General features: G+C 32.9%; 1 long non-coding RNA gene and 1 pseudogene across 1 annotated transcript; both read right to left on the bottom strand.

The window, feature by feature from the left end:
- Window positions 1–769: 769 nt before the first annotated feature.
- On the bottom strand, window positions 770–5,119 carry LOC126927632 (omega-amidase NIT2-like; annotated as a pseudogene).
- A 3,511-nt stretch (window positions 5,120–8,630) lies between these two features.
- On the bottom strand, window positions 8,631–12,069 carry LOC126927640 (uncharacterized). Its single transcript, XR_007715716.1, has 2 exons — window positions 11,330–12,069; window positions 8,631–9,389 (listed from the first exon to the last, which is right to left on the bottom strand). It is a non-coding gene; the product is annotated as an uncharacterized LOC126927640 (long non-coding RNA).
- Window positions 12,070–16,435: the final 4,366 nt, after the last annotated feature.

Below are 16,435 nucleotides of genomic sequence, written 5' to 3'. Positions count from 1 at the left end.
ACAAGTAGAACTCGATATCTTAGTTTCTTAAAATGTGTTTCTGTGTTTACTTTCTAAATGTAAACTTTATTCAAAACGAGCCGTTCATTCGTTACAGGCCGTTAATAAAATTGCACGTTGCACAAAGGAATTGCCGTTAATAATTTAAGATTCTCTGCTCGTCGTACAGGGTATATATCGTAATTATTCACGACGATCGTAACGTTTAAGTCCAATTCGAGCTTAAAATCCCACGTGAGCTATACTACCACAATAGCCTGAATTTCTATTTGTTCGTTTACTGCCTGTTCGTACTCGGAGCATCCGTTGTAAATTACAGCAAAATCTTCTAATGTGTTCCAGAATATGTCTTCATGGAATTTTAATAATTTATTAAATCTATAGATAACAAATGTAAAACTTACTAATTTATAATTAATATAAAATAAGAGAGCACGAAACTTCCTATTTTATGGACATATTAAATATTTGTAAAAAATTCTGTATCATTAGTATCACTTTAATTACTTTAAAGGATATAATCCCATAAAGCCGTGACCCCTGAAAGAATCGATGTTCACGCGTGACAAATTGGCGTCGTATGAAAGTTCCGGTATGAACGTTACTAGAGCTGATACCAGCTAGGGGCACAGGTATATGTTCTGGGTTCATTATATATTTATAAAGGGCTGCCGACTCAACGAGTGGTCCGGGTAAATTTAAATTGTAAATAGACAGAGATTTCAAGTAAAAGCCTGGATAAGAGCGGATATGGTATGAGAGTCTGTGGTGGAAAGAGGAACAGGCTGCTTTTATTTGTAAAGTTTGAATTTCCTCGATATCGAAGGTGTTTAAGCCGCAAGTGTGTTTCATGTTAATCGTTCGTGTTAATTCATTCGAGACCGAGATTTTATTGTAATACGATTCCTGGGTGTCAGTACGATCTGAATGTTTTGTTAGAATGATACTGTGCTTTTCTCTCTCTGGAATATTCTTTTCATATTTTAATTTTAAGTCGATGACAATCTTAAATTTTATGCCTCATGTTTTTAAAATATAAAATTATATACTATGTTATACTATAATATATTATGTACAGTTATATATATTATGCCTACTGATTGATATGAATTTCTTTCGGTCTCGAATGCGTTAAAACGGAGCGCAAAGAAGTCGAAATTACTTATTGTAATTGGTAAAACATCGTGAAAGGCAGACAGATACAAGAAAGAAGTTAAACTATAAATTATATTTGCGACATTGTTATGTTTTTGCTTTCTTTAAGCCTTTCATCAAGACAGCCGATCTATAAATATTAATCGACCAATTTCTCTAAGCTTGTAACTTCAAATTAATGTTTATATATATAAAGAGTTACGTATTAATCTATCTAAATATTTAAAAAGATGTTTAATGTTATAAATGATGGATATTAAAGATGTTCAAAAGAACGTAGTCTTCGCGTGTTCTTTATCATATCCCTGATCAAAGACATTCCAATATTATTACAATATCCAATTACATATTGATACACAAGATATACAGATTATTATTTATAACATTTTGGTTTTCTTAATTGAGTTATTCATTTAGTACAAATGATAAGTAATTAGTAATAAGTCATAAAAAAAAAAAAAAAAAAAAAAAAACGGTATTGTAGTAGAAATATTATAAGAAAACATTTTCTGTTTCAGTGTAGAGTTACTCCTTTTTATAGACAGTGTCGTACAAATCCGTACGTCTTTGAGAAAATGTAGGTATCTGAGCCCTTACTTCCTCAACAACTTTCAAATCTGAGAGAAAAGAAAAACATACGAAGTAATAAGTAATGCTTGCTAATAAATTCAGCAAATACAGAGGGAGCCGGCAAAATCGATGAACCAACGAGACTAAAAGTTAATTACATCATGGATTTCTCGCTTTTAATGTTAAGCTGGAAATTACCGATATCGGTGACCACCATATTTTCCTGAGTTTCCAAATCATAAAGGATTTTCCCCCAGGGATTTGTCAACTGTGTATGTCCCCATGCGACATAACTTGCTGAAGGAACACGAGCCGGTGATATACAGGCGACGTATAATTGATTGTCATTCGCTCTGGAACGCTGAAGTAATGACCAGTGCAGTGGTCCAGTGGTCATATTGAATGCCGCCGGATATATCAGCATTTGGCAACCTAACACAGAGAAACGGGAAATACGAGACCACTGAATTTTAGTTAACTTTGTAGCTGCACAGTCCATATTCCATAATTTATGAATATGCGAGAACAGTCCTCTTGTCGTGCTTCTAATTCTTTTATTTATTTCATTTTCAGCGAATATACTGGTTTTTTAAATTAAGCTCCTTTTTATACAGAGTTACAGATTATATTGATTATATTTTATATAGAATATATTTAAGAAAGATAGTTACTTTCATGCTAGTTAAGTATTGTTCGATTAAGCTACTGTACCTTTGTTCCGATAAATGCGTGCCATTTCCTCGAATCTGATATCATAGCAAATGCCAATACCTATTTTGCAGCCCTTCACATCAAACATTGTTAGGGAATTACCAGGACTGAGTGAATCACTCTCTCGGAAAGTAATCTTGTTGGGAATGTCGATGTCGAATAGATGTACCTAATAACATAAAAATATAGTTGCTAACTCTATTGCTGTAACTTTTGTAATTTAACATCAATGTTACGAACTTCTAAACTTTAATTGTTTTTTATTTAATAACTGACAGCGTTTTTATCACTTTCTTTTATTAAAAAGTTTTATCATTTAATAATATTTGAGAAGGAATATTTTTTAAGAAAAACTAAGTTTTTTCCTATGTGAAAAATTTATATTACAAAACAAATATATTGTACAAAAATTTATATATTATATTACGACAAAAATGTATGTTTCTCGTATCAAAACGTATTTTATAAACCTATAACATATTTTTTAAATTATAGAATTGGTTATAGTACACGTATGTACATATGCATATTCCTAAATTATTCCTAGATAGAGTCACTTTCTCCACCCCAATATTTTCAATTTCAAAGCCACATGGAGGTATATTATTTACCTTCCGGTGTTTTGCTATCAAAGTTCCATCGGGACCCCAAATAGTACAGGTATTGTACAATTTATCGCCCTCTATTTCAGGTATCGTACCACCAACTACATAAATGCTGTTTTCCTTAGCTGCCTTCGATAAAGCAACGCTCGTTTCACCGTTTCATCAGGAATACTCTCGGCGTATTTTGGAAACTATTCTGCATTGCAATATTTCAATTAATGAAAAATAACTGTCCTTTGTTCCAACCATAAATTAGGTTGAAATGTTTGTCAATTTTTTATTTTTTAAATTATTAAAATAACTAAATTTTATATTTAGATTTACTTAAATATATAATTACTTAGATAATAGTACATATAATAAATTGTTTCTACAGGTTCAAGATGAAAAATGAATATTTAGAAATGTTTAATTACAATCATGCTATTTGGGTCAGTACCAGTGACTTGTTACTTAACGACTTTGCTAGTACTTTTTGAAACATAAAGTTAGATTTTAACTAACTTTAATTTTTAACTATTATAGGTGGAATTATAAATACAAAATAATTGATAATACTAGTTTATAAGTACCTAATTATTAGTATCTTAAAAAATATATTTATACAAAAATCACGATAATCATAAAAATGGGGAAATTCTATATTCTCGAGTCAATTCACAATCTTTATGGAAGTATGAACGTTAAGGTAATTTGTCTACTTTTACTTTTTTCTATATAGTTGTTATACATATAATAAATTATTAGAAAAAGAAACAAATTATTACGTATTCCATATGGTGAATTAAAGCATTCAGGAAGAGCGATAATATCAGCATTATGCTCTTTCGCGCTTGAAATGTAGGAAACTGCCCGCTCTACATTTTTGCTTTTTACTTCATTTACTTGAAGTTGTACCAACGCCAAGCGAAATGCTAAAATGTTGGAAAAGTTAAATACACTCGGTTATATATTTCCCATACTTTTTATTTATAAATACTTTATACATAGTGAATACTTACTCGACATCGTTCGCACTACTTGTTTAACGATGTTCGTAAGTATCATAATGTTCTTTGAGGTTATGTATGGTATTACTCGATATCAACATTACGTAAGCAATACGCGGGGATTTTTAATAATTATTGATAAAGTTTAGGACATTAACTTTGATGTAATTGTAAACATTATTACATATTATAATTAAATGTAATTTTCAGTTAAGGGTAAGAAAAGAAATATACTTTTGTAAAAATACACTTTATTATAAAATCTGTATAAATAAAATTGTACAATTTATCTTGAAAGTAAAATGACCGAATACGTTCCTGGAAAATATTACTGCCTACTAAATGATCGAGATCTTGATCTTTCTCGTCGTCTCGTTTTTTACTTGATCTTTCAGACGAGCAATCGTACTTCTTACGTTTCTTTGACTTCTTCAATCTTTTTAATTTATAAGAATCATTACTATTAGAGTTACTTCTTTCTCTCCGTCTCTTCTTTTCAGAATCACTATCGCTGTCATCATTAGATTCGGAGCGTCTTTTTCGTCTTTCTGATTTTTTATCCCCCACTTTATCATACTTGTTCTTATTGTGCATCGTACTTCCGATTTTCTTTCTTTTATTACTACTTTTGTTCTTCACCGTCTTCGGGGTCAGGGGACATTGATCTTTTTCTATCCATCTTTTGCTTGAGTCCCTTGGATTCCTTGTCCTTATATTCCTCATACTTTTTTGTATCTGAAATTAACCCCATAAAATACTGAAATCTAAAACCTCTACATTTATCATATTTTATATAAAGATAGAAGGGACCTTTAAAAAATTGCATGCAACAACACACTTACAGGTACTCTTGAATTAGTTTTTCTACATGTCCGATTATGTCTTTATATGTATATGTCAATTCAAATTTATTTTCTTAAATGTCCCTTAATGAAAAACTAACACTTCATATTAACTTTGAACTTTTGAGTTCTTAGAATATTCTGATTTAGTCACTGGCTGTACCATAAATTCATTTACAGATATTATATTTCCACCAAGAGCTAGTTTTATTATGAGCCTTCCTGCATCATCATCGAATCCTTCTATTTGACCATAATTATTACTTTGTTCTCCAGCTATAATTTTCACAAATGTTCCTTTCTCGATTTTAACTTCTTCCTCTTCTTTTTTGAAATCTGTATTTTTCTTCTGCAATGCTACTTTGTCTGCTCCAAGACCCATACCTTTTGGTCGTAATTCTGGTATGACAGCTGCTACTAATCTGTAATAGTTAGAATAAACGATTGTGAAATAAAAAATGATGTTCTCTGTTTACTTTCCAATAAGTGATGTATTAAATACATATAATTAATTTAATCCAGAGTAAAATTCATACTTTTCATTTCAACCAATTCCCTTTCCTGGTTGCCATCCCATTCCCCTTAACATTGCTACACCAAAAGCATCAATAGGAATTTTTTCATAATCTTCTAACGTAGACTGAAAAATACAAAACGATATTTATAATATGCAAATGTAATACATCTGTGCATTGCACATCAATATGTTGATAACGTACCTGTTCTTTGCCTCTTAATGATTCATCTTCTACTAAAGGTAAAGTTAAATCATTTGTTTTAGTTTCATATTTATTCTTTGACTTAAGTTCCCCAATGATTTCTTTAGTCGCTTGCTCTTCTAAAGTAACAACTTTATTTTCACTATCTTCAACTGGCTCTTTCTTTATTGATATTATTGGCGATGTTTTTCCATTAGATAGCTTTGATTTTGCCTCGTTAACACTAGCGTCTCCTACCTTTTCCTTATCTGCCTTCGGAAGGAAAATGTCTGCATCTATTTTATTAAGAATTCTATCATGCCAGGTTTTTGAACCTAGTAATGGAATAATTAGAGGTTCATCTTTTTTTTCTTCCTCATTGAAATAAAAAAATTGTTTTCAAATATATATATTCCGCTATTGGTGATTTTTATAGGTTAGGTTGAGGTTATATGTTTCTTGATTATAAATTTTACTTTTTGAACTCACCCTATTACTTTAATACCTTTCTCATCAAGGCATTCAATGTAATCAACTTTCTTTTTTTCTTGTGGAATAGCATTTTTTAACACAGGTTTCTTAATAGATTTCGCAAAACCGAAGGAAATCTTCTTTCCTTCTTCTGCCATTTATTTGTTATTTTAACACTGACTTATAGATCAATACACATGTATATACTAGACATAAAGATTGATGTCACTTGAATCTACGTACATGAATCTGATATCTTATTATACTTTATTAATCTACTCAAAATTACTTGCACATTACTAAAATTTCATTCCGACAATGTATCAAGCGTCTGAATAAGTGACATTAAAGTAAACATATATCAAAGAGGAAATAAGAAGAACTGACGCCTATGGTTTTCTATGTTACAGAGCTAGTGCTGCATCATACGGCCAAATGCCGAAGGTGGCTTATGCTAGTATATACCTGCCTATACGTTTCAATGAGAAAATCGATATTATGTGTTCATGTGAAAATTCACATTTCCCTAGGAGCTGTATTTTGATAGATTTAAGCTTCTAATGGAGCATTTTAAACGTATAGAGTATACTATGAAGTAGATAGTAGTGCGGATCATTTTATATTCATAGAAAGTTTGAATGTATAGAAATGTACAAAATGCTCATGATATGCAAAAATATGCAAAATATTCAAAGTAAACCAATCATCAAAAAGTTTAGAAGGTGAAACAAATTTCTTTAATAACACCTAGATTAATTTTTATTTGTTAACAATCCCATATATAACCATAGCTTTCGCCCGGCGCATATACGCGCCCATACATGCGTTAATAAGATAAGAGGAAATAAAAGACAGATTATCGATAAAATACATTAACACATATGTAATACGTGGATATATTACCACTCAGATTACACATATTATATATTATAAGGGAATATGTATACCACGTATATATGTAGAACGAACATTTCAAACTTGTTTATAGCCCGTGCGAACACATAAATGCACGCACACGAACAATTTTTCGAACGATAATTATATTAATAATTTATAACCATTTATATTTTTATATTTTTATATTTTTATATTTTTATATTTTTATATTATTATATGATAAGCATTTATATTTTTTAAAATATGTTCTTATGGCATACATATTTATTCCACGCTTCATATCTATCCACATCCGTAACTGTAGGTGACATTGTTTTTTAACAATTTTGCTATTATTTCATAATTCTTTAATTCATATTTCAAAGTCGTAACAGATGTTTCTTTTTTTTTTTTTTTTTTTTTCAAGTTTTTCCCATATTGGACTTATTTCGAGCAGCCATGCTTGCTTACAAAGCAATTTTATATCCACGCAAGAATATTTTTCAGTAGATTTTATTATGTGGTTTACAACATCCATATTCTCTAATAACTGGTTGCTAAGGTATAATTTGAACATACCAAGTCGAGTAACTTCATTTGGTAATGATACGTATATTTTCTTTTCAAGGCATCTGCGTAAAGCTGCATCAATGTCCCTAATAATATATTTACAATAAATATTATTGTTCTGTTATATTAATAATAACAAAGGAATATTCCGCACAACACAATAATTAAGATTAAGATAATGAATAATTATGATATTAAGATATTTTCTACTTAGAAAACATTGAAATAGCGTGATATACATAGCAAGGGCAATTAGTTGCAGCCAAAAGAACTACATTAGAATTTTCGTTAGATACTAATCCATCCAATCTAGAAAGAAGTTCTGATCTGAATCTCTTTGCAGGTTCAGACAATGTACAGTTTACTCCTTTATTTGTGCCTATTCAGTCAATCTCGTCGATAAAAATAATTGTAGGCGAATAATTATAGGCAAGTTCAAATAAAACCTGCTCAGTTTAACAAATGTATTTATTATTTATTAACTTTTTTTTTCTTTTTCTTTTTTTCCCTTTTTCTTTTTCTTTTTTTTGCTTTCTCTTTTTCTTTTTTTCCCTTTTTCTTTTTCTTTTTTTTCCTTTTTCTTTTTCTTTTTTTTTACGTGGGGAAAATTCGCTCGGACACGAAGCCACTTCATAAGTGGCGTGGTAGTGAACATCCAAATTAACTGGGGCACTAATTAGCTGAAGCTTCTAGTCAAACCTGGTATCAGTCTTTGTACGCAAAGGCATTCATTACAATCGTTTAAAGTTTGAAGAAACACCGTTACAAATTCGTGATATAAGAGTAAGCGATTCAAAACTCGGATTCATTTGTTGGAACGACGCCGTGGGCAAAAGTACATAATGGTAAATTTTCTTCCAAGACCAATTGATAGCGCTGACGTAATTAAAATGTGACGATATTGCCAGCGACGTTTCTCCAAATAGACGACTAACTTATTTACGAATTGCCGACACACAATTGCCGCTGGTAATACGGTTAGTAATCACTTTATTGAATTTTCTCTTGACGTGACATCGTCGAGTTCCTAGAGAGATTCTTCTCCCTTGCAAAACTATGTTTCTGCAACGCATGTATTTGTTGAATTACCGTTCGTGAACAAGTCCTTCTCTTTATTACATGTAATAGATTCTTCTTTTGAAGTTTTAAATTACATTGGTAATTTTCTATAATTTATTACTCGAATATGGTAATTTTTTCTTAAAAAGTTTGCTTTTTCTACAATTATTTTACTACAAAACCCATCAAAAACATGATGTATGTATATATACCCTCAAATATTATCGGATTATTCTCAAGCTATAGTTCAATTTCGGAAATTGCCAATTAAAATCATAGAAAAAAAAAAACACAGAAAGTTCGTTAAAATATGCGATTTTCCAATCAAGATATAGAATTTATTCGAGTAATATAGATTACAGTAGCGATGGTGACGGCAACGATGAATGGACTGATTCTTCGTGCGAAAATAAATTGGAAGCGCAGAACGATGCATTGTTTCAGGGAATATCGATTTTCAAGCATGGTTTTAAAGTACGTGTGCGCGTGACTAGGTTTGTTAATTAATGCCGCTCCCAGGTTTTCAATATATAAATGTGACACCTACATATCTTTAAGCTTAAAACAATTGGACTAACAATTTCATTAAATTTAAATGAATATTTATCTTTTTAAACGTAACAATATTTTTAATGACAACTTCACGTGTAAATCAAGTGCATACATATTCGATCGATCTTGAAATCCTGATTCTCTGCGAAGAGAAAAATCGTTTGAGGTGGCCGTGTTGTGAGTTATACTTGTAGTAGTTAGTAGGCCTGTTCCGCTGTAATTGTCACTGGGGGCTGTAGATGTCGCTGCCGGGGTACTGCTGATTTTTCGGCTTGTCGAGTGCCGCCACACCTTGAATAAAGATTTGATCTACGTTTTATATGCAACGTTTTACATCCACCTCTTTTCAGATACACCTCTCTATTTAAAATCATAGATCGTCACACTCTATAGGTATTTCCTTGAAAAGGTTAAAGTCGTTCTGTATAAAAGCTAATTCAAAGGGGAAGGAAATTCTGCGAAAAATTCTTTCAGATTTCCCTATGTTTGAGCTCGAATCAAAGCAATCCTGTATAATAGGATAGGATGATAGGATGATTCTGTATTATTCCTTGTGTACTTTCTGTTCCTATTATTTACAATAGGATGATTATGCGTTTAACTTCTCATAGAATCTCTCTGATTCCGTATGATATCGTCAGTGTTTTTGAAATATGTTATTGATGTCGTAACGTCAACCGTTTCCAGTGCAAATTCAATTTCGAATCGCAATTTCCATGTTTGCGTGGCAAAAGCGTAAAATCGATAACGCACGCAAACATGTCTTCTTTGCTAATGGCGTACTATAAATATAAATATTTGAATAAATATTGCGAATTTCATATTGCTAAAAGATTTATACTATTTGTTCGTAAATAATCGTCGGATCTATATTTAAGTGGAAACTGCTGCATTAGATCTCTTTTCTTACTTAAAATTATTTGGATTGGTAACTTGGATGTAACATGTAATTTATTCTTCTTTTATAAATAGTGTACAGAAGATACCAATTCAGAGAAATGGAAGGAAAGTCTAAAAGCAAAGAAAATCTACAGGAAGATAAAACGTTCGAGCCTTGCCAGGCTATATATGATGCTAAGTAATTTCATTTTGACAATGGTCCAACATCTTAGATTTAATCAAAGCCGCTGGAATACGCCAAATATTTCATATCTGACTTAAACATGTACTGCGACGAGCGAAAAAAGTAAACACATAAATGTAAAAGACTAATTTTTCAAGTGATCGGTAAAGATTAGGTAACAGTAACTACAAGTTATTATTAACGAAATGTAATAGTTAATTTTCATTAGCATTAATAATGTACAAAACATTTTATAAAAATGGACATCTCAAACCATGTTTACAGTTTTGCACATTAATTATACTCGTCGAATCAAGGTTTCAACATAGGTATTTCGTCCACTAGTACTACTTCACGTTTATTATATCCAATAGAATTAACTACTATTTAGGTAAATTATTTTGTGGAATGGTCAAATAATGCTCTTTTCTCATTATACCTTCGACATTCGCTTTCTACATAAAATCAACGGGCTGTGTTTACACTTTTGCTTGTCACGGCGTATCAAGGAAGATTGAAATGTAAAGTAATTCGCACAAAAAAGTAGATATTAGTATTGATGTTATTGTATTCCATATTTGACCTTAAAATATGAATAAAATCAGTCTAAGTATTAATGAAATTTCAAACATTTTTTCTAAAACAACGGAACTTTCCTTTCTAATGAGCACTATATGATGCAATAGAAAAACAATTTGACACTGAAAATTGTGGTCAAGATCAATTTTGCGCTACACTTATTTAACCAATTTTCATCAAATCGAAGGTGTAGAATGGCTTGAAAAAAATACCGCGATAAATACTTTTTTGACACTTTGTACAAAGGTGTATATCAATGTGTATATCGATACACATACTCTGTATGTGCATATCCGTGGTATGTATATCCGTTTTTCGAAGCAAAATGTCATCTACCTGTTCAAAAGAGCAAAGCAAAAACACTACATAGAGGGTTTGTTACTGTTAACACTCTCTATTTCCGTGCGTAAAGTATCCAACCAGATATCCAGGAACAGCTTTCAGGGAACGAGATTGAATATTTGATCGAATATATTTAATATGGCAATGTTACGTATAACAATATACGTATGGAATTTTAAAAGTCACGAGGGTTGCAGCGGACTCAATTTTAATGTACATTAAACATTTTGCTCATTGATGACCTTACCTTAATTTTTTTCTCCTTCCTCACTTTCTTCTCCTATGCGAGTGACACAGCAAGATTGATAGTAACAAGCGATTTCATTAAAACACAATCTCCTTTTCCATTTGATAAACACGATACGAGACGAGGGAATGATTTAGGAACACGACTTTCGAGCGGTTTCAACAACTATTAAGTTTCATTTATAGCAACGAACACTGCCAAAGACGTAATCGATAAGATTCGCGTAGGTGCCGTAGATGACGTAGATGAAAAAACGTAGATCAAACGTAAATGACGAAATTATACATTAATTTATTTTAACGCGTTAAAATTACGCTAATGACAGTTGCTCCATTCAATTTGTTCACATATTTGAGCCTTATATGGAACAAAGTGAACGGAGCATCTGCAAGCGTGTTAACTGGACAACGACGAATTTTCACATCTACTCCACGAAGCTTCACATATATCAATGACCACTGCCGTAGTCATGGTCAAACATAGATGACGAAGTTATGTATTGATTCACTTTAACACGTTCAGATTACGCTAGTGACACTTGCGCAGTACTATTTGTTCATATATTTAAGCCCTATATGCAACAAAGTGAACGTAGCATCAGCAAGCGTGTTAATTGGACAACCACGAATTTTCACATATATTGCACGAAGATTCGTATATAACAATGATCACTGCCATAATCATGGTCAAACGTAGATGACGAGATTATGCATTAATTCACTTTAAAAATTACGCTAGTGACAGTTGCGTCGTTCTATTTGTTCATATATTTAAGCCCTATATGCAACAAAGTGAACGTAGCATCTGCAAGCGTGTTAGTTGGACAACGACGAATTTCGTTTCGCAAACACCGACACGTGATACATTTTGAAGTTACGTGGATGCGAGAGTAATTCGTTCCCTTAAATTGCTCAATTTCCATTTCTTTCGCCATGTATATTCGAGTATTGCATTTGAATTGCAGAGCAGTGGGAAGTAACGGCGCACGTCGTTGATATATCGACAGGAACATGAATTCTTTTTTCATAGGATGAATACTTTTTTCATCGAATTATTAAACCGAATCAAGTTTTCAAATCCAATCATTTAATTTCATCGTTTTACATCGAACGTTTCAATCTTTTTTCTTTTAACTACCTTACCTATATTTCATCTCGTTGAATATTCAATATTTTTAATGCTACTACCACTTATTGGTAATTTCAAATATGTAATTATCGTTCTGAAGTTAGAAATTCGAAATAACATTCGTCAGTATATGATTCTACGTTTTATATAGAGTAATAAAAATGATACAATGAGTTTCGGTAAATAACCAATAAAAATTTTTGTTCCTTTTTCTTTTTCTTTTCTTTTTTTTTTTTTGGTTTTATGTATCCAAGGTCGAGAATAAACTATGTGCACGTTTCTTGTATTCGTTTCTTGTATTTTTATGAGGAATTCAGTCTTTTTACGCCACAAGAGTCTCAACGTTTTCGTTTTCACGCCTACGTTACGCTCGTTAAACACGTTCCAACAAGACCATGAATAAGGATAACAGCTTTAATGTTTTCACATGTGTTTATTTATTATTTTAGACCTTAAATATTTTATTTATAAATTCTTTATTTAAACAAGTTACCATTGTCGCTACAATAAATCAATGAATGAAATCAGTTTAAATTTAAAATATCATTTCATAATTTCTCGTCACTTGTATCTAAAAACAACAAAAAAACGGTGTACCCACATCGTGCGTAGACGGGAAATTAAAACAGTGGAGCTTAATTGAAACACTGATCATATTCCGCGATTGTAAAACAATAATAGAAAGTCGTGTTTCTTTAGAAGGGTATGAAATTGTCAGGAGATTATGTCATAAATGAAATTGGAAACTGGCTGGTCAAAGGTATTAAACTCAATTAAACTGAACTGTGTTATATTGTACAAAGGCTAGAGAACTGCTACCAAATATCTGCTAGTTTAAAGGTGTCCCTTATAAATTATAATTATATTTCAAATTCAATCTCCTAGTAATAAGTAAATTAATATTTTACCTAAAATCTGTGATATAGATAACAAAAATAAATTCTTTACATTATTCGTTAGTTTGCAATATAATTAGAATATTATCTTTATTTTCTGGTGTCTTTGTTATCCTTAAAAGATAAACTGCTTATTTACAAATTTAACACTGCATATGCTATTAATAAATCATTTTATATTTAATTTTGCAACCTTCAGTCATTGTTAAAACTTGTTGACAATACTGTCGGTTAATAGAAATTTCTAAAATCCCCTTGTTTCTACTCGATTAAAGGGTATATTGCAGAAACTATGTTAGCTACAGTGTTAGTTACAAATCACCTGTGTCACTCCATTAAACTTATACACAATAGTATTGATTCTTGTTTTAATTTAAAATAAAATATGTTATTGTAGGAAGGAAGCAGAATGTTCAAATAATTGAAACAACTTTTTGTCCTATAATTAGTGCCTTTCATTTTAAAAATTAAAAAATTTTTAATCAACGATATTTGGAAGTTTCGATCTAAAATGATCAGGAATTGAAACAGAAATACTTTTATGCCAATAAATACGTATTCTTCACATATAAAACAAATATGAAAACAAAAATCGATGTATATGAATGAATTTTGAAATGGGGAGGAATTATATGATTATACCCATTCTCTGTTGCGTTTAATTGCTTCAATTGATGTTTCATGAGAATTTTCATCGAATTTTTTTGAGATTTTTTTTTTTATTAGAATATTTACAATCAGTTCTCGTTGAGAATTTTCAGTAATTAATTTAATTTGGCGTGATACAATGACATGGACCATAATAGTTTTATAATGTTGGTTCTAGTAGAAACTAAGGATTTAAACTAGAGGGTATTTTCTTTTTAGTCTGCGGATCTGGTCCGTCGTGTCCAGTAGTTGGGTGACTAGTGGGTTGTGGTGGTTGTTGACTCTTGTGTTATATCTGCTTCTGGACTTGTGTATTTCATCTTTGACTGTAGGTATCTTGAGGTCACGGTGGATTGTTTCGTTGGTAACATACCAGGGTGCATTTGATAGGGATCTTAGCGTTTTCGATTGGAAGCGTTGGAGTATTTCAATGTTGGAGTTACTTGCTGTTCCCCATAGTTGGATTCCGTAGGTCCAGACAGGTTTTATTACGGCCTTGTAGAGGGTTATTTTGTTCTGTATGTTTAGTTTGGAGCGTCGGCCCGTGAGCCAATAGAATTTTCTTAGTTTTTCCTTTAGTTGCTTTGTTTTTTCCGAGATATGTTTTTTCCAAGTTAGCCTCCTGTCCAGGGTCATGCCCAGGTATCTAACGGAGTCCTTGCTTGGGATTATTGTGTTGTTAATGGTGACCTGGGGGCAGGTTTGTTTTCGGAGCGTGAAGGTTACATGGGAGGATTTTTTTTCGTTTATTTTAAAACCCCATTTTTGGAACCACTTTTCCATGGAGTCGAGACTTCGCTGGAGAGTGGATGAGGCAATTTCCGGGTCTGCGTGGGTAGCTAATAGTGCTGTGTCGTCGGCAAATGTTGCTATTGTTACCTCGTTTGATATAGGTAAGTCGGCAGTGTAGATGGAGAACAGTAGGGGTCCGAGGACACTACCTTGGGGTATGCCGGATTCTATTGGGAATGTTGCGGAAGTGGCGCCTAGACATTTAACTATGAATTGTCTGTTGGTTAGGTAGGATTTTAAGATGGAGTAGTATGGATGGGGTAGGATCTTTTTGAGCTTGTAGAGTAGCCCTTGATGCCATACTTTGTCGAATGCCTGTTGGATGTCTAGGAATACCGCTGAGCAGTATTTTTTCTTTTCAAGGATTTGGCTGATCATGTGGGTTATGCGCTGGATTTGCTCTACTGTTGAGTGTTGTTTTCGGAAGCCGAATTGGTGATCTGGGAGTGTTTTCAATTCTTCTAGGAGTGGAAGGAGACGATTCGTGAGCATCCTCTCGAATAATTTAGACAAGGTAGGTAAAAGACTGATTGGGCGATAGGAGCTGGTTTCATATATTGGTTTACCGAGTTTAGGGATGAGGGTGATCAGTGAGATTTTCCACGCCTGAGGAAAGTGTTCAATGCGGAGGATAGCGTTAAAGATTGATGCGATGAGTGCAATCCCTTTTATGGGAAGTTCCTTGATTGCTTTATTGCCTATTAGGTCGTAACCTGCTGCTTTCTTGGGGTTTAGGCGATTGATTGCTTGTATGATCTCTGAAGAAGTGAAGGGTTCAATAGGAGGGGACATTTGGAAGGGAGTGTGCAGATATTCGGTAACGTCCGCTGCAGCTATGGAGGAATGGGGTTGGAATACTTCAGTCAAGTGTTTGGCAAATAGGTTGGCTTTTTCTATAGGGCTACGCGCCCATCCACCCTGCGGACGGCGGATTGGAGGTATTATTTGTGGGAGGCGCGTGAGTTTCCTGGAGGCTTTCCATAGTGAGTAGTTGGAGTCGGCTGTGGGGGACAAGCTGACGAGATATTTGTGAAAACGGTCATTATTGTAGTTTTTTATAGTTTTGGATATTTTTCTAGTTGCGTTGTTTAGTTTGCGTTTGTCCTCCGGTGTTCTATGGGTCTGCCATATGCTTCTTAGTCTACGTTTTTCTGCTATTTTTTTAAATATGTACTGGGGGTATTCGTGGTTGCTGATGGGCGTTTTTGCCGGTGTGGAGAAGCGGATAGCGTTTGTTATGCTCGTGTTTAGGTATTCCGTGGCTGCTTCGATGTCTTCATTGGTTTTTAGTGAAGTTGAGGCTGAAGTTGTGTGTGTAAAGACTTCTCTAAAGAGCTGCCAGTTGGTGTGTTGGTTATGTATGGAGCCATTACGTGTATTCTCGATGATAGTTGAACTGACTGTTACTATCACGGGGGAATGATCAGAGGAGAGATCAACCGAGGAATTGATTTGGACGTGTCTTGACGAGATATTTTTAGTTATGAGGAAATCAAGGAGATCGGGTATTTTGTTTGTGTCGGTGGGCCAGTTTGTGGGTTCGTATGTGGTAAGGTAGTTGAGCTTGTTGGTTATTATGCTGTTGAGGAGGTTTTTGCCTCTTACTGTAACCAGTCTGCTGCCCCATTGGGTGTGTTTGGCG

This window comes from Bombus affinis, unplaced genomic scaffold (assembly GCF_024516045.1).
Source record: "Bombus affinis isolate iyBomAffi1 unplaced genomic scaffold, iyBomAffi1.2 ctg00000173.1, whole genome shotgun sequence".
NCBI classification, from domain to species: Eukaryota; Metazoa; Arthropoda; class Insecta; order Hymenoptera; family Apidae; genus Bombus; species Bombus affinis.
Note: the sequence above shows the minus strand (reverse complement) of the source record. Positions and strands in the feature narration are given on the sequence as shown.